The sequence below is a fragment of the Pipistrellus kuhlii genome, unplaced genomic scaffold (genome assembly GCF_014108245.1).
Source record: "Pipistrellus kuhlii isolate mPipKuh1 unplaced genomic scaffold, mPipKuh1.p scaffold_m20_p_16, whole genome shotgun sequence".
NCBI classification, from domain to species: domain Eukaryota; kingdom Metazoa; phylum Chordata; class Mammalia; order Chiroptera; family Vespertilionidae; genus Pipistrellus; species Pipistrellus kuhlii.
Genome location: NW_023425471.1, coordinates 12,323,176 through 12,349,624, shown reverse-complemented (window position 1 = coordinate 12,349,624; position 26,449 = coordinate 12,323,176). Strand labels below are relative to the sequence as shown.

Sequence of the window (26,449 nt, the reverse complement as noted above, 5' to 3'; positions counted from 1 at the left end):
AGCAAGGTTACATGGAGGGTAATTCTAAATTATTGTAAAAGTTACTGTCCTCTGGCCTGGCTGGTGTGGCTCAGTGGTTGAGCATCAACCTATAAAGCAGGAGGTCATGGTTCCATTCCTGGTCAGGGCACCTGCCAATCAATGATACTCTCAACATTGATATTCCTATCTCTCTCTCCCTCTGCCTTCCTCTCTGAACTCCATAAAAATATTTTTTAAAAGTAACTTTTCTCTGGACACAATATAAATCACACCTAGAGTTGTTTCAACCAGAGGGCAAAAAAGCTGGAGTGTTTATACTCCTGAGACCAGGCAGCCAGCCTCAGGAGTCAGAAGTTACCAGGAACTTCTGGCTCTTTCAGTTCAGGTAAAGCAGTTCTGTGGCCTGAGGGGAATTTTCAGACAAACCCAGGTTGGAGAGAGCTGGGAGTGAATGCAAATCAGGAAGCCCCCTGCACACAAATAGTAAAGGGCTGGATAGGGAAGGATCAGGCCACAAACTGACTAGGTTTTCCTTCCCAAGTATCCAAACCAAGATAATAAGAGAAATGCTTTTTTAAAATCTAATCTTCATTTAAAGGACACTGCATCATATGAAATGCCACATAGAAATAAGGAACCCATTGAGAGGCGACACTTCATACACTGTGTACAGTATAGAACTGTTCGAGCATAGTTTGTTGCTACAATAACAAACTACATTTCAAAACAGTTCTTAGTCGAGAAACAGTAATGCATACCTATATGAAATCTAATACACAACAAACAAATTTATGCCTCAGCTGAACAATCTAACAATTAAAATTCCCAGGATTGCCATCCTTCAAAGGTAGTTTCTGACATAACATTTTAATCTTCCTCTTCCTCTAAAGAGAAATACTTCTCTATCAATTTCTGAAAATATAGTGTGTATTGTTGATAGTATTATATATATCTCCCTCTGCCCCACCCGCCTTCCCCTCACTAATCCCAGCCCCTACCTACCCCCCAGGTCTTCATTACCCTATTGCTTGTGTCCATGGGTTCCTTTATCAATTTTTTTAATTTATTTTTTATTTATTTTAGCGAGGAAGGGGGAGGGTGAGAGAGATAGAAACATCAATGATGAGATAGTCTCATTGATTGACTGCCTCCTGCATGCCCCCAAATGGGGATCAAGTCCGAAACCAAGGCATATGCCCTTGACTGGAATCAAACCTGGGACCCATCAGTCTGCAGGCCGATGCTCTATCTACTGAGCCAAACCAGCTTAATGAAGCTTTGTACACAGACTTGTTTTCATGGTTTTGTAGAGCATCCATTTTGTCCAAACCTCCAAATTCTTCCATCACTGTATGCACTAAGTTTCTTAGTTTCACCTAGTTTCTCAGTAGCCTGAAAGATCTTTGAAATGGCATCCAGAATAACCAGAATAATTTTGGTATATTTCGCAGTTAAGAAGTTCATCAGTTCTATAATGCCACAGTGAACGAGGTATACAATCTGTTCAACTGTTCCACCACTTGTAGAGTTGGCCACAGCCCATACAGCTTCCTTTTGTGTTTTAAAGTCCGCCTTAGCAAGAACAATGAGGAATGGAACTAATCCCTGATTCATAACTTGCTATATCCGGTCCTAGAGGCCAGCTGTAATGTTTGACATTGTCAATGTAGCTTCCTTCTGAATATTAGTTTTGGAGTTCATTAGCAGGCTGTGAAAGACAGCAAGTGCTCCTGCATCTATTAAACCCGAGTTTGTTTATCTGTCTCAGTGAGCTTATTACCTATGGCTTTAGTGCAGGAGTCACAATTGGCAAGTCAGTAGCTCTTAGAAGCCTCACAATTGGGGAGCACAATTCTTGCTTTTATGACCATTTCAATCATTCATTTGAATGATCAGTAGGGTAGGAAATGGCCCAGTAGCTAGCAATCTGCTGTAGTATTTATGGATCATCATCATGTAGGAGACAAACTAAAGTAGGAAGAATCTGCTCAATAACATCTAACAGGGTTGCAAGATTCTTGTTGCGATGGAGGTTTAAAAGTGTCCAGGTAAAATGATATAGGTAACTGCAGGGGCTGACCAGCAGCCCCTGAATGACGAATGAGTGGATTACTCAGACACAGTTTGACTATGAAAGAGAGGGCTAAGGAGCCTCTGGCTCTAGCAGCCAGAGCAGCCTCAATTGCCTGCCTCGTTAGGCCTTTATTGGAATTTTTATCTTTAATACAATCAGTAGGGTGAGTCATCTTGGGAGGACATATGTTTACATTGTCCTCTAGGCTAGGGCATCCAGGGATTAAGCATGAGGATTCCAGTAAACATCCTCTGGGGGTTGGGGGTTGCATAAGCACAGACTTGTTTGGGAAGGTCAAGGAATAATTAGGGGTGCCACCTTCAGCACTCCTCTAAGTCTCCCCTAAGTCAGAATTCTGATAAACAGGGCAGATGGCCTTCCACACACTTCCCTTTTCTCAGAATGTTCCCCTTCCAAACTTCCCAACCAAGTCTCATGCTCCCCAACAAGTAACCACATTACGTAAGTAAAGATGACATCCCAGGAACTACAAAAAAAGCCAGTAGTGGGTCAACTGTATCATATATGACAACTACATCTCACAAAACTGAACCATCACCTGCAGTGTTTCCCACAGCCCAGGCTTGTTCCCTGTTGTGAGCATGGGGAGATGCCAACTGAGAAATGAATGCTGGGATAGCACCTCTGTCTACTACAGCCTTGGTCTGTCCCAACGCCCTGGAAGCAATGTTAGTGAGGGCCCAATCAGATTCAAACTGGGTGGGACTACAATCAGTTCTGCCCAAAAAAGACACAGGTTTTGGAATCAAACCAGCCTGGATTATGTTGTCTATGGGTGGCTGTTTTTCCCTAGAAAGTAGTTTCCTCACATCCTGAGTAGCTTGGAGCTGGTTTTCCAAATTGTTGCTATTTATGCCTTCAACTATGTCCTCAACAGAGCAATTTACAGCGCCCTGTTGTTGCTGTTTTCCTGCAGTGAAGAAGTAGCATCATCAGGAAATGAGCTGACATTTCTCCTTTGAGCATCTGGTCATCCTTCTTAGCTTTCCTCAGCTTCACATTAACTTCTGAACTGTCTTCCCCTTGTTCTTGAGTCTGTTAAGGCGGGCAGCTGGTGAATTAGCATTCTCGTTGGGGGACGTGGTTATGAGACAAAGGGAGAAAGCTACACAGTCAGCTCAGGCTTTCACAGGAGACAGTGAGGGGCACAGTCTATGGTTCTGCTGCTCTGAAAACATCTACCATGAACCAACCTGAAGATGGTATCAGAAATGCTTATTTTTTAAAACAAGAAAAAATATTTCAGTAAATAGAACAGACATAGGTTAATATAATCAAGACGTATGAAGATGCTACAAATCGATTTTTAAAATATATATTTTTATTCATTTCAGAGAGGAAGGGAGAGGGAGACAGAGACAGAAACATCAAGGATGAGACAGAATCTTTGATCAGCTGCCTCCTGCACGCCCTTATTGGGGATTGAACCTGCAACCCGGGCATGTGCCCATAACTGGAATTGAACCTGGGACCCCTCAGTCCATAGGCTGACACTCTATCCACTGAACCAAACCAGCTAGGGCACAAATCAATTTAAAAAAATCAAAGTGCATAACAAAAAAAGAATAGGATATATGAAGTCATTCACAAAAGAAGGACTAAATAAAATCAAAACATGAAAAGATGTTCAATTTCACTAATAGTCAAATTAAATGTCAATTAGGTTTGCCATGTCTTCTTATTAAGTTCGGGATGATTTTCAAAATAAGAAATGCTTTAGGGGTGAGGCAGGAAGATGGCGACCGAACAGTCGGACTTGTTCTGACTCTGGTCCCAGAACAGATAGAAACAGCGTCTGAGTCGCTCAGGGAATGTTGATTGGCAGCTAAGGGGCTTCGGAATTCTCTAGGAAGGTAAGGAAAGGTCCGTTGGACAAGATTTCCTGACCAACAGGCCAGCACTGCCGCGGCTGCAGCGGCTCTCCCAGCGAGCTCTCGCGGAGAGAAGGCAGCGCCATCTTACCAGGAAAGGAGGAGCATCCCTGAGGCCTGGAAAAACACACAGCGGGGAGGTCCATCAAGCAGCTGAGAAGCCCGAATCGGCACGGGCGCGTGGAATCCAGGGAGTTCTTCGGTCACCCACGGAAAGGTCAGAGTTTGCGGGGACAGCCTAGGGGACCGGGGTCCCGCGGCCCAGGCGGCTACGGTAGCCGGGGAGCTCCAACCCCTCCCTCAGGGTAGCCGGGAGCGCGCACTACCGGCCGCCGAGCAGCACTCAAAGAAGGCTGCAGCGACACCTAGTGCTGGGTTTGACGTAATCCTCCCCAGAAGCGGGACTTTTTTAAAACGCCACAGGTCACTGGACAGAGCGTTAAGAATCTCGGCTGTTTCGCCAAGGGCGGAACATCTGGACACCTTGGTGCCTGATCCCCTTCACCCCCTTGCTTCTGAATACTAGGGAAGGACTGCCCAGTTGGACATATCCGGGGAAATTGCAGGGGGAAATTGCCTTCCTGGAAACAAGGGATCTGTACCAGAAGAGATAGTCTGGGAGCCAGCTGGCACCCTGCCAGCTAGAGCCATAGAGAAAGAAGACCAGAGCAACCAAAAAGACTGGAAGGTCAAACCAGTAACACTGACACCTAAGAGCTGAATTACAAACTGTCCCCCCCCCCTTTTTTTTTTTTTTTTTTTTTTTTTCCTTCTCTTTTCTTTTCTTTTATCTTTTAATTAATCAAAAATAAATGGACACAAATAACTAAGATATAGTCTACTTAAAATTAAGGATTACCTTACAAATCTGAGGTGCAGTGGAATGCTGGGAACTGCAAGACTTTTTGGGCCGAGAATCAGGAGTGCCAAATACATTAACAGAGGAAGTGAATGACCACTACTGGACATTTTTATGCTAATTTTACTATTATTTTATTTTCATTTTTTACCTCTTCTATTTAATCTTCATTTTTTATATCTTTTACTTAAGAAACGATTTTTTTTCCTTACTTGATTTTACCTTTTTAATTATTACATTTTTCAATCTCTATCATCACTATTACTACTGCTATTTTGCAATTTTTTTTTTTTTTTTCCCTCTTCAGTACCATTTTATTTTTTTTCTTTATTTTACCTTGGGAGTAACCTTCATTCTATTTTAATCTCTACTATAGCATCATTCAACCCTATCTCAACTCGACCTTTACACCATCACTCTCTTGCTAAACTTTACCCTTTTAGTCTACGGTTTATCCTATCCCTTTCCGGCTTTAGTTTTTCCTCCATTCTTTCTGTATACCCCCTGCTAAAACTCTCACTATACTTATAGACCTATGTTCCAACCCCTGATCCAAGTGTATAAATACCAATCTCTGCACTATATTAACTAGTTAAAAAAAAAAAAAAAAAAAAAAAGAAAGAAAAACTGTTCTCCCCCTCTATCCTTTTCGCATTGTTTGTGTGAAGGTTGATTATTGTGAATTTTTAGGCTTGTTAGTGAAATTGTTATGATTATTACTGTGTTGTTATTGTTGCTTTGTATTTTTTTTTTAAAAAAATACTCTGTTTTTGTTTGTATCTTTTACTTCTGTATATCATAGCCTTACTTAATAATAGGGGATATTGTAGTTTGTATTAATCTCCAAGTATTGTTACTGGCATTAGCTGGGTTCAGTGGTTGTTCTATGGCAGTTTTCTCCACATATATATAGTTTGTTTCCCATTTCTCTTTTAGTTTGCTTCTTCTCTCTCTTTCTCTTTCCTCTCCTTTCTTTTTTTCCCTGTTTTCCAACTTTATTTTGTCATTACTTTTTTTCCTCTTTTTATATCTCTTTATCCCTCTTTTTTTATTTTATTTACTTAATTTTTTTTAATTTTAATTTTTACTTTTTAAAATTTTTCTTTATTTTATTTTTACCTTTCTTCCTTCTCTCCTATCCCCTAAGTTGCCTTTCTCTAGTGGTCACCTTTACTAAAGGTTATTAATATTGTAAGTACATTCCTGTTAAGTGCCTCTTGTGTTGTACCAGGTAGTGTTTGTATTTTCAAATTTTAAATCAACGCAGGAGAAGGAACACCACATAACCAGACATCCTGAGAAGAGAGGCCATGGGGAGACAAAAACATAGTCCGCACATGAAAGAAAAGCAGGCATCACCAGAAAAGGAAGTAAACGAGCCCGAGGTAAGCAGCCTACCAGAGCAAGAATTCAGAATAATGATCATAGGCTGGCTAAAAAGAATGGAAGAGAAATTTGACAATAACCAAGAAGAAATGAGGAAGAACCATGAGGAATTGAAGAAGAACCAAGAAGAAATAAAAAATGACATCGCTACCATGAAGAACTCAATAGAAAGCATCAAGAGTAGACTAGAGGAAGCAGAGGACCGCATCAGTGAGCTAGAAGATAAGATGGAAAAAAATACCCAAGTAGAGCAGCTTCTAGAAAAAAAGATTAAAAAGCAGGAGGAGAGCCTACGGGAGCTTTGGGACATTACAAAACAAAATAATATTCGAATAATAGGGGTTCCAGAAGGAAAGGAAACTGAGGTAGACATGGAAAAAGTATTTCAAGAAATAATGACAGAAAACTTTCCTGAAATAGAGAAGAAAAAACCCACACAAATCCAAGATGCTCGCAGAGTCCCAAGCAAAATGAATCCCAGAAGACAGACTCCAAGGCACATTATAATCAAATTGGCAAACAACAATGACAAAGTAAGAATCTTAAAAGCAGCCAGAGAGAGACAGAAAGTTACATACAAAGGAACCCCCATCAGACTAGCAACTGATTTCTCAACAGAAACTTACCAGGCCAGAAGGGAATGGGATGAAATTTACAAAGTCATGCAAAGGAAGGGTCTGAATCCAAGAATACTGTACCCAGCAAGGCTATCAATCAAAATTGAAGGGGAAATCAGGAGCTTCACAGACAAAAAAAGACTGAAGGAATTTATCTCCACCAAACCAGTAATGCAAGAAATGCTAAAGGGTCTACTGTAAAAATAAAGAAATAGGAAGTGAAGAAGGAACACGGGTATAGAATAAAAATGGCGTCAAATGTGTACCTATCAATAATAACCTTAAATGTAAATGGATTAAATGCTCCAATCAAAAGACATAGGGTAACAGATTGGATAAGAAAACAAGACCCATACATCTGTTGTCTACAAGAAACCCACCTCAGAAAAAAAGATGCACACAGACTGAGGGTGAAGGGATGGAAAAAAGTTTTCCAGGCAAATGGAAATGAAAAAAAAGCTGGGGTAGCAATACTTATATCTGACAAATTAGATCTCAGAGTGAAGGACATAATAAGAGATAATGAAGGCCATTTCATAATACTAAAGGGAACAATCCAACAAGAAGAAATAACCCTGGTAAATATATATGCACCCAATACAGGAGCAACCAAATACATAAAAAAACTGCTGGAGGACATTAAGAGAGAGATTAATAGCAATACAATCATAGTAGGAGATTTTAATACCCCACTGTCACCCTTCGACAAATCATCTAAACAAAAAAACAGCAAAGAAATATCGATCCTAAGTGACTCACTAGACCAGATGGAATTAATTGACATCTTCAGAACACTCCACCCCAAAGCCACAGAATATACATTCTTCTCAAGTGCACATGGGACATTCTCAAAGATAGACCACATTTTGGGTCATAGGCAAAGTCTCTTCAAATTCAAGAAGATAGAAATCATATCAAGTATCTTCTCAGACCATAATGGCATAAAACTGGAAATTAACTACAATAAAAATAATCCAAAGAAATCAAACACATGGAGACTAAACAGCACGCTATTAAACAAGGACTGGGTTACCAGAGAAATCAAGGAAGAAATTAAAAACATCCTGGAAACAAATGACAATGAAAACACAACAATCCAAAATCTATGGGACACAGCAAAAGCAGTCTTGAGAGGGAAGTTCATATCCTTACAAGCCTATTGCAAAAAACTAGAAAAAGGGGTAACAGATGATCTAACTCTACAACTCAAAGAGTTAGAAAAGGAGCAACAAGAAAAGCCCAGTGTAAGCAGAAGGAAGGAAATAACAAAAATCAGAGCACAGATAAACGACATAGAGACCAAAAAAACAATACATAAGATCAACAAAACCAAGAGCTGGTTCTTTGAAAGAATAAACAAGATAGATGAACCTCTAGCCAGGCTAACTAAGAAACAAAGAGAGAGGACCCAAATAAACAAAATCAGAAATGAAAGAGGTGAAATAACAACAGACCCCAACGAAATACAACGGATTGTTACAAAATACTACGAACAACTCTATTCCAACAAACTGAACAACCTGGAGGAAATGGACATATTCCTAGAAAAATACAAACTTCCAAAACTCGATCAGGAAGAATCTAAAAATCTCAATAGACCAGTGACTTGGGAAGAAATTGAAACAGTCATCAGAAAGCTTCCAGCAAACAAAAGCCCAGGGCCAGATGGCTTCACAGGAGAGTTTTACCAAACATTCAAGGAAGAACTAAAACCTATCCTCCTCAGACTTTTCCAAAAAATTCAAGAGGAAGGAACACTTCCAAACTCCTTCTATGAAGCCAGCATCACCCTAATACCAAAACCAGATAAAGACAACTCAATGAAAGAGAATTACAGGCCAATATCCCTCATGAACATAGATGCCAAAATCCTCAACAAAATCCTAGCAAATCGGCTCCAGCAGAGCATCAGAAAGATCATACACCATGACCAAGTAGGATTTATTCCAGGAATGCAAGGATGGTACAATATCCGCAAATCAATAAACGTGATACATCACATAAACAAATTGAAAGATAAAAATCATATAGTCATATCAATTGATGCAGAAAAAGCATTCGATAAAATCCAACACCCTTTCCTGATAAAAACTCTTAACAAAGTGGGAGTACAAGGATCATACCTCAACATAATAAAAGCTATATATGATAAACCCACAGCCAACATTATACTCAATGGGCAAAAACTAAAACCATTCCCTCTAAGAACAGGAACAAGACAGGGATGCCCACTTTCGCCACTCCTGTTTGACATAGTACTGGAAGTACTAGCCATTGCAATTAGACAAGAGGACGAAATAAAAGGCATCCAAATTGGAAAAGAAGAAGTAAAGTTATCCTTATTTGCAGATGACATGATATTGTACATAAAGAACCCAAAAGACTCCATTAAGAAACTAATTGACTTAATAAATGAATTTGGCAATGTAGCAGGATACAAAATTAACGCCAAGAAATCCATGGCATTTCTATACACCAACAGTGAAACTACAGAAACAGAGACTAAAAAAGCAATTCCATTTACCATCGCACCAAAAAAATTAAGATACCTAGGAATAAATTTAACTAAGGAAGTAAAGGATCTATATGCAGAAAATTACACGACACTGAAAAAAGAGATAGAGGATGATGTAAGGAGATGGAAGAACATACCATGTTCATGGATTGGTAGAATCAACATCATCAAAATGTCCATACTTCCTAAAGCAATCTATAGGTTCAATGCACTCCCCATTAAAATACCAAGGGCATATTTCACTGACCTAGAAAGAACTCTCCAACAGTTCATTTGGAACAATAAAAGACCCCGAATAGCCACAGCAATCCTGAGAAAGAAGGGTAAAGTAGGAGGGATCTCAATACCGGACTTCAAACTGTATTACAAAGCCACTGTTCTCAAAACAGCCTGGTACTGGCACAAGAACAGACATATAGATCAATGGAATAGAATCGAGAACCCAGATATCAACCCAAATCAATATGCTCAATTAATATTTGACAAAGGAGGAAAGAATATACAATGGAGTCAAGACAGTTTCTTCAATAAATGGTGTTGGGAAAATTGGGTAGACACATGCAAAAGAATGAAACTAGATCACCAACTTACACCATACACAAAAATAAACTCAAAATGGATACAGGACTTAAACATCAGACGGGAAACCATAAAAATACTAGAAGCATCTTCAGGCAGCAAAATCTCAGACGTATGCCAAAAGAACTTCTTCACTGATACTGCCCCTAGGGCAATGGAAGCTAAAGAGAAAATAAACAAATGGGACTACATCAAAATAAAAAGCTTTTTTACAGCAAAAGAAACCATCAACAAAACAACAAGAAAGCCCACGGTGTGGGAGAACATATTTGCAAATAACACCACTGATAAAGGTTTAATCTCTAACATCTACAGACAGCTGATACAACTAAATAAAAGGAAGATGAATGATCCAATTAAGAAATGGGCAAGGGACCTAAATAGAATATTTTCAAAAGAAGACAGAAGGAAGGCCAAAAGGCACATGAAAACATGCTCAAAGTCACTAATTATACGAGAGATGCAAATCAAAACAACAATGCGGTACCATCTCACACCTGTCAGAATGGCCAACATCAACAAATCGACAAACGACAAGTGTTGGCGAGGTTGCGGAGAAAAAGGAACCCTCGTGCACTGCTGGTGGGAATGCAGACTGGTGCAACCACTGTGGAGAACAGTGTGGAGTTTCCTCAAAAAACTGAAAATGGAACTCCCATTTGACCCAGTAATCCCACTCCTAGGAATATATCCCAAGAAACTAGAAACACCAATCAGAAAGGATATATGCACCCCTATGTTCATAGCAGCACAATCTACAATAGCCAGAATTTGGAAACAGCCTAGGTGCCCGTCAGCAGATGATTGGATCAAAAAACTATGGTACATCTACACAATGGAATACTATGCTGCCATAAAGAAGAAGGAATTCTCATCATTTGCAGCAACCTGGATGGAATTGGAGAACATCATGCTGAGTGAAATAAGCCAATCAATGAAAGAGAAACACCACATGACCTCACTCATTTGTGGATAATAAAGAGCATTATAAACTGATGAACCAAAAGATAGATATAGAGACAGTAAAGCAACAAGCAGATTGTCAAATTACAGCGGGGAGGGGAGGAGGATCTGGGGGAGATAATAGATCAACCGAAGGACTTGTATACATGCATATAAGTACAACCAATGGACATAAAACTATGGGGAGGGAGGGGCTATGGGGGAGGGAGGGAGGGGGGCAAAAAAAAATCATTAAAATATGTAAAAAAAAAAAAAAAAAAAATAAAATAAAAAAAAAAAAAAAAAAAAAAAAAAGAAATGCTTTAAAAAATATTTGTATTGCCTTACTCTATCACACACACACATAAAAAAGATATTATCAAACAATAAGGGGAAAATATCTACATATTTGGAAAATTAGATAGGAAACATTTACAGTTACAGTGTAATGTAACTTGATCTTTTTTTTTTTTTATAACTTTCACTGAGGCTATTTTTTCCATTGATTTTTTTAGAGAGACTTGAGGGGAAGGAGGAGTGCAGGGGAGAGAGAAACATCAATGTGAGAGAGACACATCAATTGTTTGCCTCCAGTTGGTATCACAACCAGGGCCAAGGATTCAGCCTGCAACTGTGGTATCTGTCCTTGACTGGGAATCAAACCTGCCACCCTCATGTCTGATGCTCTAACAACTGAGCAAACCAGCCAGGGCTATAACTTTGATCAGCTACAAAGCTTTCTGTTGACAAGTTATTTCTGGTGATAGATGAGTTTCGTTCCCAACACTTTAGTGTTTACTTTTTTTTTTTAAATATATTTTTATCGATTTTTTACAGAGAGGAAGGGAGAGAGATAGAGAGCTAGAAACGTCGATGAGAGAGAAACATTGACTAGCTGCCTCTTGCACACCCCCTACCGGGGATGTGCCCGCAACCAACGTACATGCCCCTGACCGGAATCGAACCCGGGACCCTTCAGTCCGCAGACCGATGCTCTACCGCTGAGCCAAACCGGTTCCGGCCAGTGTTTACTTTTTTCTTGGAGAATGAGCATTTAATTTTCCAGGATTGATTAGTCTAAATATCCTACCCAAAAGTTCTAAAAAAAAAAGATACTGAGAAGCAAGTTTCTCTGGTCTCAACTCCTTGACTTCTATCTTTATTTCATTGTGTGTTTTTTTTTAAATATGTATTTTATTGATTTTTTTACAGAGAGGAAGAGAAAGGGATAAAGAGTTAGAAACATCGATGAGAGACAATCATCGATCAGCTGCCTCCTGCACACCCCCTACTGGCGAAGTTCCAGCAACCAAGGTACATGCCCTTGACCTGAATCGAATCTGGGACCTTTCAGTCTACAGGCAGAAGTTCTATCCACGGAGCCAAACCGGTTTCGACTCACTGTGGTTTTAAAATGTTTTCTGTTTTGTTGCTGCCACACTTCCTGAGTTGTTTTGTTTTGTTTGTTTGTTTGTTTGTTTAATATTTGTTAAAACCTTCCTTAACATTATAGATTATTTCTAAATTTCTTAGTCAGACTTTGATTTCATGTAACAAACACACAACTGAAACTCCTTCAAAGTCTAGGCCTCTTTTCCCTCCTATACTCCAAATTTGCAGCCTTAAAGTGAAAACATTCCTGAAACACAAAAATAATCCATTTCTAAACAGAGTGAATATCTTAATCTATCTTCCCGCTATCCCATCTTCTCTTGATAATAGTTTCTAATCTTCAGCTGGGTGAGAACCTAATTTTAATGATATCCACCCAGAGCCGTGGTCAGCAAACTGCAGCTCATGAACCACATGTGGCTCTTTGGCCCCTTGAATGTGGCTCTTCCACAAAATACCATGGCCTGGGTGAGTCTATTTTGAAGAAATGGAGTTAGGAGAAGTTTAAATTTTAAAAAATTTTCTCTCAAAAGAAATTTTAATCATTGTACTATTGATATTTGGCTCTGCTAACTAATGAGTTTGCCGACCACTGACCCAGAGGAAGTGGAGCCAAAAGATGGAGAAAGGAAATCTGAGAACTAGAGATATTCCTGAGTTCCTGAAAAGCCATATATGATCTTTGCATTTTCTCCAGACCGCGCATTCCTATTTACTAAGGCTAATTTTAGCTGTTTTTTGTCACTTTTTAATATATATATATATATATATATATATATATATATATATATATATATATATATATATATTAGACAGATAAGGAGAGTTAGAGAGACATAGGAACATCAATGATGAGAGAGAATCATTGATTGGCTGCCTCCTGCAAGCTCTCTACTGAGAATAGAGCCCATAACCTTGAGCAGAATTGAACCCAGAACCCTTCAATTCCACAGGTCGACGCTCTACTTACTGAATCAAACCAGCTAGGGCTCTGTCACTTTCAACTTAAATAATTCTAACTAAAACATACAATTACTCAGTAGTATTAATATATTTAGGGAGCATCATTTTCAAAATAAATTATGAATTGAGCTCACTGAAGACTCAGAGAATGTCAATTTTTAGAATGAGCCCAGAATGAAGTATTGAATTTTACAGGCTATGCTAAAGGAAGTTTTAATTCAACTATAAACAGTCTATTTTAATATAGGTCTAAAATCTTCAGAATATAAACAACTCCATGAGGCAACACAAAATTATGTATACAATGTTAGAAACTACATGACTTAAAGAAAAGCATGCTGACACATTATAACAAAACAATTTCAAAACATACAAAGATTCCATATCAAATAGAGTGTCCCATTTTGGTTGAACTGCTGTGGAATAATTTGTTAATGTTATTAGTGTGAAAAGGTTCTTTGAACGTTCCAGTTTGTACAGTTTAGCTTAGCCAAAGGTTGACGGAGGTAACGCAAAGCCGAGGGCCTGGCTTACTTCGGTAATCACTTTGGAACATTGCATTGGCTGGGACTTCTAGCTTATCCTAATTAATTATTTGGTGACATTCAAATCATTTGCCCTGGCTTGTGATCAGTTCAAATACATCTGCCAAGCAAACCACTCAAGAAGATGAACAACACTACATTTTCCCAAACACTCCCAACATTATGTTAGAGCAATTTCATTAGGTCTCAGACTTTCATTTTTAAGAAACCCAGAACTTAAGTTCTCACAGCTACTGCCTATTTGTAGCTTCACAGAGGGGAGAGAGTATTGCAATGCATTACAATAGGAGCATCTGAGAAGGATAAATGGATTGAGTACTACTGCCAGTTAATCACTTTGAAAAAAAATGGCCTTCACCTATAGCAGGAATAAACACAGTTGGCAAAAAGTTATTTCTGACTAATGCACTCTGAAGACTCGAGGCCAAGACAACTACAGGGTAAACCCTTTATATTTGATAAATATAATCCCTCAATTTCAGATAAAGTGTAATTCATGGTTAGTTCCTCCAAATCTCTCACATTGCCTTTTCACCTGTCAAGTTTGATTTTTCAGTTGGAGTGATAAGAAAAAAAGTCTCTGCATATTATTTGAATTAGTTACAAAACTAGCAAGTGCTTCTACACTATTTTAGTTTGAGGAGAGATGAAATTTCTCCTCAGGACATCTTGACTTAAATATAAAACTGAGGCCTATTAGAATGCCCACAAGCTCCTGAGAAGTTTTGGATAACTTCATCCCCCCTTAAAAGACACACATACATGCACATACTACCCCTAAAGCAAGGCAGCTAAGAAGTATCCATATATAGATAGATAGATAGATAGATAGATAGATAGATAGATAGATATAATATATAATAAAAATATATATACATATATATATCCTATATAATAAAATAGTAATATGCAAATTGATCAAATGGTGGAATGACCAGAATGCCCGAGGCCCCTCCCTCTGGCTGGCCCTGCCCCTAGTGGGCACTCCCACCCCAATCAAGGGCGGGGCCAGCCAGCAAACCACCCACAGCCCCTCAACCTGGCCAGCTCCCCCCAGATAGCCCCCATTGGGCAGGCAGGCTTGACCCCACCAGTGCATGAATTCATGCACTGGGCTTCTAGTATTTTAATTAAAAAAAAATATATATATATTTTACTATATATATATATATATATATATATATATATATATATATATATATATATAAACTTAAAAATATGTTTTATGATAAGACTAGAGGCCCAGTGCATGAAATGCATGCACATGTAGGGTCGCTAGGCCTGGCTGGCAATCAGGGCCAATTGGGGCCTTCCTTCCCCTGGATGCCAGCTGCTGGCTGGGGTCTTCCTTCACTCTGCTCTGCCCTCTGATGGTGAGAGCATGTCATAGCAAGTGGTCGAACCCCTGATTGGGTGAACTTCGAAGGGGACAATTTGTATATTAACTTTTTATTATATAAGATGTTAAGAAAAAGAGAAATGCACTAATGTGAGCTGATAAGGGAGTTTAATCTGATCTTAGAGGTGAAGGATAACTTCCATGTCATGATGATAAAGAACAGAGGGTAGGGTCCTAGTTAGAGTGAATATAATTCACCATGTCCCTGTTCTAGGTAGGAGACCCATTAAAAATTAAACAAAGATCAGTATGATGGAAGATCAGTATGATAGAAGATCAGAAAAAGAGGTGGACTTTGTGAGAGATGTAGCTGTGGAAGTGGAGGCCAGATCAGACAGGGCTTTGCCAACCATATTAAGAATTGTACACTAGATATTAGAATCATAAAATGTATTTGTAATAAAAAAAAGAATTGTGATCTTTATCTTAATAATGTTAAAACACTGAATATTTATTTTTCAATGGGTGGGTGATGTGATTATTTATTTATTTATTTATTTATTATATATTTTATTGATTTTTTTCTTACAGAGAGGAAGGGAGAGAGATAGAGAGCTAGAAACATCGATGAGAGAGAAACATCGACCAGCTGCCTCCTGCACACCCCACACCGGGGATGTGCCTGCATCCAATGTACATGCCCTTAATGGAATCGAACCTGGGACCCTTCAGTCTGCAGACCGACACTCTATCCACTGAGCCAAACTGGTTTCAGTATGATGTGATTATTTATGAACTTTCTGGACATATTGCACAGCAGAGCTTGTAAGGAGAAAAGGTAAGAATGGATATGGGTAAACTAATTAGAAGGCTATTGCCATAATCAAAATGATAATGAGAATTCTTTCTAGAGAAATGGTGATAAGCATAAACATAAATAAGTGGGTTTAAGTAATATTTGAGTTAAAAGTGACAAGGCAATGATGTGAAATGTGAGGAAGAGGGTTCAATCAAGGGTGACATCTTATTTTCTGGTTTATATGCCTGCCATTCTTCCAAGGAACACTAATGAAGAACGTATTTTGAGGCAAAGATAAGACATTTTATTTTATTTTGAAGAGTCAACATCGAGTTCAATAATAAAAGGAAGTATATAAAAAGTATATAGTATGGTGGGTCCATAAAAGAACTAAAAACAGAGACCTTGGACAGATATCTGTATACCAATGTTCACAGTAGCATTTTTTATAATAACCAAAATGTGGAAACAACACAAATGTCCATTGACAGATGAATGGGTAAACAAAATTCGGATACATGCTACAACATGGATGAACTTTAAAAACATAATGCCAGCAGAAACTGGTTTGGCTCAGTGGTAGAGCGTCGGTCTACGGACTGAAAGGTCCTGGGTTCGATTCCGGCCAAAGGCATGTACATTGGTTGCGGGCACATCCCCGGTAGGGGTGTGCAAGAGGCAGCTGGTTGATGTTTCTCTCTCATCAACGTTTCTAGCTCTCTCTCTCCCTTCCTCTCTGTAAAAAATCAATAAAAAATATTAAAAAAAATAATGCCAAATGAAATAAGACAGACACAAAAGGACAGATATTGTATTATTCCACATATGCCAATTCATAGAGACAGAAAGGAAAATGGTGGTTGCTAGGGGCTGGAGAGAAAGGGTAATGGGAATTATTATTTACTGGGAATGAAGTTCAATTTGGGAAGATGATAAAGTTCTGGAGATCAATGGTAGTGATGGTTGTACAACAATGTAAATGCACTGCATGCTACTGAACTCTACTCTCTGAAATTGTTAAAACTTTAAATTTTACATTCTTTATATTTTGCCATCATATTTAAAAATGTATTTTTATTGATTTTCCAGAGGAAGAAATAGATAGAAACATCAATAATGAGAAAGAATCATTGATTGGCTCCTCCTTCCTGTCCCCCACTGAGGATTGAGCCTGAAACCCAGGCATGTGCCTTGACTGGGAGTCCAACCATTGGCCTTCTGGTTCATAAGTGGATGTTCAACCACTGACCCATGCTGGCCGAGTTTGCCATAATATTAAGAAAGAAGTATAGGGTCTTAGCAGGTTTGGCTCAGTTGATAAAGCATCATCCTATGGACTGAAGGTTACAGGCTCCTGGCCATGGTTGGGGACATGTGGGAGGCAACCAATCAATGTCCCTCTCACATTAGTGTTTCTCTCTGTCTCTCCCTCTCCCTTACACTCTCTCTAAAAATCAATGGGGAAAAAATTTCCCTGAGTGAGGATTAAAAAAAAAAAGTATAGGGATCTGGAGCTTAGAGTCCTAGGCTAGAAATGTAAGTGAAGGAGTTATTGCTGTATTTATGACAACTGAAACCAAGTAAAACTGCTGACTTTAGATATAGGATAAAAGAAAAATAAGTATATAACTAAACCTGATGAACTCAAATATTACTTGTTTACAGAGGAGGATTGATTTTCTGGAGGGACAGAAAAGAGAAGGGATGACTAAGAAATTGTGAGGAACACAAATAAAATATTATCAGAGAAGTTAAGGGGAAGGAACATTTCTAGGAATCAGTGATCAATACTATTTCAGTGTTCCTTCAATCCTTCTCAGTGGAAGAATTCCATTTCTCAGTTATCTTGAAAACTCCTCCTGGGACTATGATTCTAGGATAGTTCACTTTTGGTCTAAAGAAGGGCTCTCAGAATTCCAATTGGAGGTGTTGTTGTTGTTTTCCTACTTTGTATGTGATAGGGAATTCCCATCAGGCCACAGATGTGATTTAAGAAGTAACTTGGCAGGATTAATGCACTGGAATTATCAGTTATCTGCTCATGCAAGTTACTTATGCCTTTAGAACTTTCTCAGGCTCAGTGCTGTAAGTATATTTTTTTCACTTTATATTTAAAGGCTTCTGAGTATATGACTAGGTGTAACAGATTATATCTGGTTTATGATAGTGGCTGGGTCAGGTATTCTTATGGGTCCCTAGACCAGGAAGTCAGCCTCTCTGAGCTGATTCAGAGGTTCTTCTCAAGAAGAAAATAGTTACTTAGGAAAGAAGGCAAAACTTGGCTTCAAAAGTCTTGGATCTCCATGATTCTTCCTTCATGGCTTCCAATGGGCTTGATAGCACATCCCCATCTGCCTCCTACAATATAAGCACCACAGCATGTGCTGTTTTATAAGGGCCAGTCGGCAGCACCACTTGTCCTGAACCTTGGACCAGCTAGCATCTCTTTCTTTGCCCAGGGCTCCACTAAAACTGGCAGGCTTTTGTTCTGTCCAGTAAATAGGTCTGACTAGAACAACATAATTTGGTCTATATATTTTTTATTGATTTCAGAGAGAAACGGAGAGGGAGACAGAAAAATCAATGATGAGAGAGAATTATTGATTGGCTGCATCCCACTGGGGATTGAGCCCACAACCTAGGCATGTGCTCTGACGGAGAATGGAACCATGACCTGGTTCATAGGCCAATGCTCAACCACTGAGCCAGGCCAGCCAGGATTATGTGGTATATTTCTTAAATATCTCTAGAAGTCATTCAAGAATGTTTAGTGGTAAGGAAATGAAGATGTACATATATATCCTATATTTTGCATCAGATTACTGAGACTTAAAAAAAAGTCCCAGGTAATAAAAACCTGTCCCTCCCAATCTCCAGTGCCATACTCAGTCATTTAGGTTACTGTTTACCTCCTTCATCTTAGATTCTATTGCAAGAAGTCATCGTTGAAGTTCAGTATGACCTGTAGGAAGAGGAGTTAGTTGAAGTCCCTGTGAACTAAACAGTGGCACAGAGCCTAGGAGTGGGCATTTATCTCTATGGTAAGATTGTGAAAATGTGTTTGCTCCTGCCCTGCAAAACCAAAGATAATGAAACTGTGCTACAGTGTATGAGGTTGAGTTAGGAAAATTAAACTTCAGAAAGCACCAGTACTACTTTCCAGATCCATGCAGGGTCTTAATAGTAGTGTTAAAGTGTGCATGATTAAGAATGTGCATCAGAAAAAAACAATAACACACTGTATAAATTATATCTCTCCTTTTTCACAGTTAGAAGTAAACAATAATGAAAAAGGACTCACTATTGGTTGTTCTTCCTTTTCATCATTTTTTTCCTACACATCACAGACTACCCACCCCTTCTGTAATTTTTCTGTCAATCCAATCCCTAGTGTCCAATTCCTCTCTGAAACTTGGAAGTTTCCAAATTCAAGCATTTAGAGTAGTTGAATACTTGGCCTCCCTGCATTATCTTAGCCAAGAATTGGTACTTAAATCCTCTCAAATGTAAAGTGAAAAGTAGAAATTTAGATATTGCCAAGCAAGTAGAAATACATTTGAAGACTCTTTGTACATGAAAATATACTTGATTTAGTTGTTTTAGGTGATTGGATGGCTGAAACCAGAAGGTTAAATCTCCATTGTTCTTGTTTACCTAGAAACACACCCTGGGGAGGGGAGGTCAGTAAGGATGGCTTTGCTTAAGCCTTGCTAGAGGGGAGGCAACAGCTTCTTTGAACAAATTATATTGCAAGAAGATGGAGTCCTGTCTTACAAGTAAATACCCTGTTTCCCCAAAAATAAGACAGTGTCTTATATTAATCTTTGCTCCCAAAGATACGCTAGGTCTTATTTTCAGGGGATGTCTTATTTTTCCATGAAGAAGAATACGGTACACATTTATTGTTAAATGAAAATAAAGGGAATTTATTGCCTGTATACGGTACGGTAGTACGGTAGTTGTCAACACAAACCAGACAAACTGTGAATCCTACAGTATCAAGAATTTACTCATTTATTCAATGACAATCATGTCATCATCTTCTGGAACATCATCATAACAATCCAATTCCTGAATTTCCTGGTGAATTTCTTGTGACTCCATTTCTTTCAGAATCAGTGGACCAAATCTCTCATGTTTAGCCCAGGGGGGCCTTATTTTCGGGGGGATGCCTTATATTTCACTCAGAAGGAAACCTGTAAGTAGGTCTTATTTTCGGAGGTTGTCTTATTTTCAGGGAAACATGGTATATGTAGGTTGGCTAGTGTCTTTTCATTGGGCTAATAGAGGAGCCCTTATAGTCAGCAGTGAATAAAGGCATCCTTTGTGTGGTAAGTTTGAATGGGAGTAGCATAGCTATTCATAGCAAAGGCAGAAATTAAATGTGCACCGAAACCAGTTTGGCTCAGTGGATAGAGTGTCGGCCTGCGGACTGAAAGGTTCGATTCCGGTCAAGGGCATGTACCTTTGTTGCGGGCACATCCCCAATAGGGGGTGTGAAGGAGGCAGCTGGTCAATGATTCTCTCCCATCGATGCTTCTAACTCTCTATCCCTCTCTCTTCCTCTCTGTAAAAAAATCAATAAAATATATTTAAAAAAAAGAAATTAAATGTGCATGCACCATCACATACTACATATCAGCAGAAGCAGTGAGTCAGTATAGGTCTTGGCATTAAAGTAAGAGTAGAAGGAAGGTAGTAAAAGCAGAAACAGTAAGTAGGAATAGAGACAGGGAATAGTCCCAGCATAATTTTGTATACTTTGATTATGAAATACTAGGTGATTTTTTTTTAAATGGGGTGACGAAGCAACAGGTCATTAGAGCTGCACCATCCTGAATTGCAATGAATGTTCTTTAATAGGTCCACTGTAAAATTAAATACCATTAACTATAATAAAGCAACTGAAGAAAATTAATCTAGTACAATGATTTCAATCAGATCATTTACTGTATAAGCTCTCACCATGTAAAAATATATCAGTCAGTAGTGTTTTATTTTATTAAAACAAGCTGTATATTTACCTTATGTGATTGGATTAAAATTATATAGTCAGCTGAAACCGTAAATCAATTCTTTCAACAATTCTTCATTGAAATACCTTTGAGAAAGAATCCATATATTAAGCTTTTGTTCTCTGAACCTTTTTTTAATTTAAATTATTTATTGTTTAAAGTATTACATGTCTCCTTTTTCTCCCATTGACCTTTCTCTGACCACTGCCACTCCCCAACACATGCCCTCCCCCTCTCCCTAGTGTCCATGTCCATGTCCATGTCCATGGGTTATGCTTTATGCATGCCTACAGCTCCTTTGTTTGATTTCTTATCCTCCCCCACCCTCCTCTGCCTTCCCTCTGAGGTTTGACTATCTGTTTGACACTTCTCTGTCTCTGGATCTGTTTTTGTTCATCAGTTTATGTTGTTCATTATATTCCACAAATGAGTGAGATCATGTGATATTTATCTTTCTCCGCATGGCTTATCTCACTTAGCATAATGCTCTCCAGTTCCATCCATGCTGTTGCAAATGATGAATTCTTTTTAATCCACTCATCTGCTGATGGGCACTTGGGCTATTTCCAAATCTTAGCTATTGTAAACTGTGCTGCTATGAACATAGGGATGCATATATCCTTTCTGAGTGGTGTTTCTGTTTTCTTGGGATATATTCCTAGAAGGGAGATTACTGGGCCAAATGGGAGTTCCATTTTTTTATTTTCTGAGGAAACTCCATACTGTTTTCCACAGTCTGCATTCCCACTAGCAGTGCACAGGGTTCCTTTTTCTCCATATCCTCACCCGTACTTGTCTTTTGTTGATTTGTTGATGAGAGCCATTCTGAAAGGTGTGAGATGGTACCTTAGTGCTGTTGTTTTTTAATATTTTTTTATTGATTTTAGAGAGGAAGGGGGAGGGAGAGAGAGATAGAAACATCAATGATAAAAGAGAATCATTGATTGGCTGCCTCCTGCACGCCCCTCACTGCAGACCGAGCCCATAACCCAAGCATGTGCCTTTGACTGGAATCAAACCTGGGACCCTTTAGTCTGCAGGCTGACACTCTATCCACTGAGCCAAACCTGCTAAGGCTCAGTATTGTTTTGATTTGATTTGCAGCTCCCAGATGATTAGTGACTTTGAATATTGAATCTTTCATGACCTGTTTTTGTATTTGTACAATAGCTGGTCTCCACTCTATGATCAAATACTACATATTTTCTAAGTTGAAATTCCAAGTCTATGCTCATACCACAAAAGTCAATTTTACAACATACCTACCATACTGTAGAAATTCAGAGAATTATCCTTGGACATAGATTACAAGAACAAAATGGCATCACATTTATTTATTTTATTTATTTATTTATTGGGGGATTAATTTTAAAATGAGACTTGCCAGATACTTAAAAATATTTTTAAGGTCAAACTGCTGGTATATGTGGTAAATGAATTTTAAAAATTGTTTCTGAATATAGGTATTTCTTATGAAGTTAGGGAAGGGAAAGACCAATATTGAAAAAGACATATGAGAAAGCAAAATACAATCATTTGTTTTAAAGAGTGTCCAATAAAGATGGATCATTGCCTTCTACTTTATAATAACTTACTTTATCTGAGGTTTAGATTTTCTTGAAAAAAAAAACTTTTCTGTCTTCATTTAAGGAGTAAACACCTTATATGTACGAAAAAAAGTTCATTTATATAATGGAATTATATTGTTTGCAGTTGCAGAAAACAGAGATTAAATTCCCACATGACAGAAGATTATGGGTCATTGTGATTCAGGTCAACACAAGTTCACCATGTTGGCAAAATGAGTATTTTTATATGCTGTTGAAGCTGCCAAGAATCTTCCTAGAGTCCTTTATTTAAAGAAAGAAGACTGTATTTCTCAAGAAAAAAATCCTATAAAGTTTTATGTACTTTATATTGACTCTTTGTCTTCCTGACATATTTAATAGTTCCTGTTCAAGCCACAAGATATTGAATGAGAGGTTCTCTATTGGGTCACTGCTCCATTTGAATAAACCTTCACAGCTTTAGCTTTCAGGAACTGGCAGTTACTACAATGAGACTCATCTCACATGTAACATCTAACAATTTGTCCAAAGATTATTATAATCACATATGAGACTTCTTTGAAACTAAAATCTTTACAAAGGAATAATGAGCAGCTAAGGATTGAGTCCTTCTGTAATATTTTGTCTTTTTAGCTTTGAGCATGCCTAACTCAGCACTTGGTTTTATAGTGGCAAACCTTTCCTTTTGTATCATGGGATAAAAGGAAAAGTAACTGCCTTTTTCTCTGCTAATTTGCCAGTGAGAACTTCAAATGTCCTTTCCACTGTCAGTCATTGCTCTCATTGTGCTTTATTACTCATTCAACAGGCAGGAAGTGGGATGACAATTGTGGGATTCGAATCCTTTATTCAACAAGTTTTGGGAACTGAATAGCATTGGTTCAACTTCCTAATTAGGTTTCTACACAATTCTTTTTTTAAGTATATTTTTTATTGCTTTTTTACAGAGAGGAAGGGAGAGGAGAGAGATAGAGAGCTAGAAACATCAATGAGAGAGAGAGACATCAACCAGCTGCCTCCTGGTCACTCCACACCAGGGACGTGCCTGCAACCAATGTACATGCCCTTGACCAGAATTGAACCTGGGACCTTTCAGTCTGCAGGCCAATGCTCTATCCACTGAGCCAAACCGGTTTCGGCTCTACACCCCTCTTAAAGGTGTACTTATTGTTTCTTTGTGCTTCTATCAGCATGCAGTACCAAAAAAATCCTCCCAATAGTCAGCTTATAAACACTCTGTAACAGTTAATGTTCCTGCTCCAATCACGTCCCCTGAAATCGTTTTTTTACCATTTTTAGAGGTACCATCCATTTCCCCTTTCCTCCGGAGCTGCTGGATCTGCTTTTGTTCACATCTGAAAATATTTTGAAGCATCTAGGAGTTAGCAAGCCCATCGCCCAGAGTAGCCTTAACCAATGACTGAACCGTGTAGCAGTATGAAAGAGCAGCTCCCTAGCCTTGGATAAGGATAAATATGAGGCATAATTTACACTCCAGTTTCTCAGCAGGATCAGACTGAAGCTATACCCTCTGAGAGACTTCTGCTGGAGATGGAACCCTTCCTTGGCCTCCATTATCCCTTGCAGTAAATCCCTGGAAACACTTCCTTAACACAGATCCTCATATCAGGATCTATGTCTAACTCTAAGATATACCTACAAGGGAGAACTCACTGTCATACCAAAATATCTCCTCCTGGTGGCAACACTAAGCATATTGGAGTTATTCTTTTGCATTCAGTGCATGACTTTTTATTGAATAGAGAGAGAAACATATGACAATGGCATTATCTCTACCAAAGAGCTAATGATCTCTGCAACCAAAAGACAAATGACTAGGTAGGATCTGTACAGCTGTCATTTAGGAAACAAAGGGGAAGCAGCATGCAAAGTTTTCTGAACATCAGAACCACAGACCTTCATAATATGAGACACATCAGACACATCCAGCATCTATCCCAGCATGTTTTATCATCAGAAGAGGCCAAAGCAGAATTTTTCATATATTAAGACTCACTAGTTGCATATTTGAATTGTAAAAACTAGTTTATGCCCAATTAAAGTAGGATTCAGAATGGCAAAAATGAGTGAAGTACACAGGTGGACAGTAAAAAGAAAGGTTGAGACACTAGTCCAGAAACTGATAGCATGGAAAGTTCCTCTAAGCTTAGAAGCCATAACTATGCTACATTTAGAACATTCAGAATTTAATAGTGAATCCTACTATATTAAGTTGAATTGTGCATAATTAAGCTAGGTAAAAATTAATAAAAACAAAAACAAAACAACTAATCACTTTCATATGGTTCCACCTAATCCAATGTTCTACATAGTAGCACAACTTTGACATAAATTAGTTATGGAGAGAATTGTATAAGCCATCTAGTCCAAGCTATCCATCTACACATATTTAAGAGTTTTTAAACTTGATTCTACAGACATGTTTTCAGCATGAGATTTGTGATCATTTGTAGGCCTGCTCAGTTACAAATATTGTAACTTTATTAATCTTACTTATAATATTAGGAGATGAAACTGACTTCCTCTTTAATTTTCTTTTCTTAAATTACAAACTCATGTTTACTTTAACACCCATTTCATGATGAGACCCTTTTTATCACTCTTCTTTGGAATCACTGTAACTGTTCAGTTTTAGAACAGAATGTAGTATCGTATCAGCATTGTGCACTGAGCTTATGAATATGGTATTTCTCTACAATTGAGACATTTCATGCTTTGCAATGGGATCCTCATGAATAAATCAATAACATTTTTCCAATTTCTAACTGAAAATAGTATGTAAAGAATAATCTAGGTGAGAAAACCAAAGTAACTAGATAAAAGAAGTTTGGTATTGCCTCTATCACTTTAAAGTAAGCAGAACACTAGGGGCAGGCCACACCCAGACAATATCTGTCAAAAGTTTGACAACTTGGGATGAAGAAATAAATGATTTGTGGATATGCTACATTTGACAAGATTTTGTTCCACAAGACAATTTTATTCAATGATTGTGTTAAATAACTATGTAGAGGAAATAAACTATAATTATAAAATTTCTTTATCACATCTTTATTGTTAGGATAAAATGTACTTAAACAATAGGGGGAAAAGTTTCAAGAATGAATAAAACTGAAAGAGTAAAAATGTAAACAGATATACATAACATCAAAATAAGATAGCAAGAGAAAAATAACTAGATATAAGTACTAAAAATATTTGTAAATAAAAGTAATAAACTGTATTGGTCGGTGACAAAATGATAAGAATGAAATCCACATGATTCTGGAACATGTCAAACATACAATAACTGAAGCATTAAGAAAATAGTCTTTCTTTATAAAGGTACTTGGCTTTAGTCCCCTACCTAAAACTCTTATTGGAATATTAGGTTTAATTTGAATATCTATTTTAATAAAGGATTTGAAGAAGTTAAAATATATGCCAAAGAATTTTTTTTAATTACTAAAGGGGAGAAATTTAGTTGTATTAAAAGGCTAAATACTAGTAAAATTCTGCCTATACAGAAAATGGAATAAAAATGAATTAACTATTGTGTATTAGTGAAATATTGTTTTGTCTGCAGAGGATTAAAGGACATTTAAATGAAATGAAAAAATATTTCAGCTACACATAAAGAAGAACTTCTAAATTATTTAATTGATGAAAAGTAGAATGGACAGATCATGATGGGGTTTTGAATACGTTTTTTTCGACAACTACATTTATAAATACTAGAACTTCAAGGGAATATATGAACATTCAATCTCTCATCTTATTGTTTATATACAAGAAGCAGACACAGAAATTAAAAATTGCTTAACTCACATCAACAAGTCAATGACAATCTAACACTAGAGCTCACCATTTTTAACTGCTAGTTTAGATAAACTACTTAAAACTTTTGTGCATTAGTTTGTTTTGTTTTCATTTGTACAATTGAAATAACAATGCATAACTCAAAAGGACAACTATAAATATT

At 37.9% G+C, this 26,449-nt stretch overlaps 1 pseudogene; it reads right to left on the bottom strand.

Annotated features, from left to right (window-relative positions):
• Window positions 1-798: 798 nt before the first annotated feature.
• Window positions 799-23,842, bottom strand: LOC118720177 (annotated as a pseudogene).
• Window positions 23,843-26,449: the final 2,607 nt, after the last annotated feature.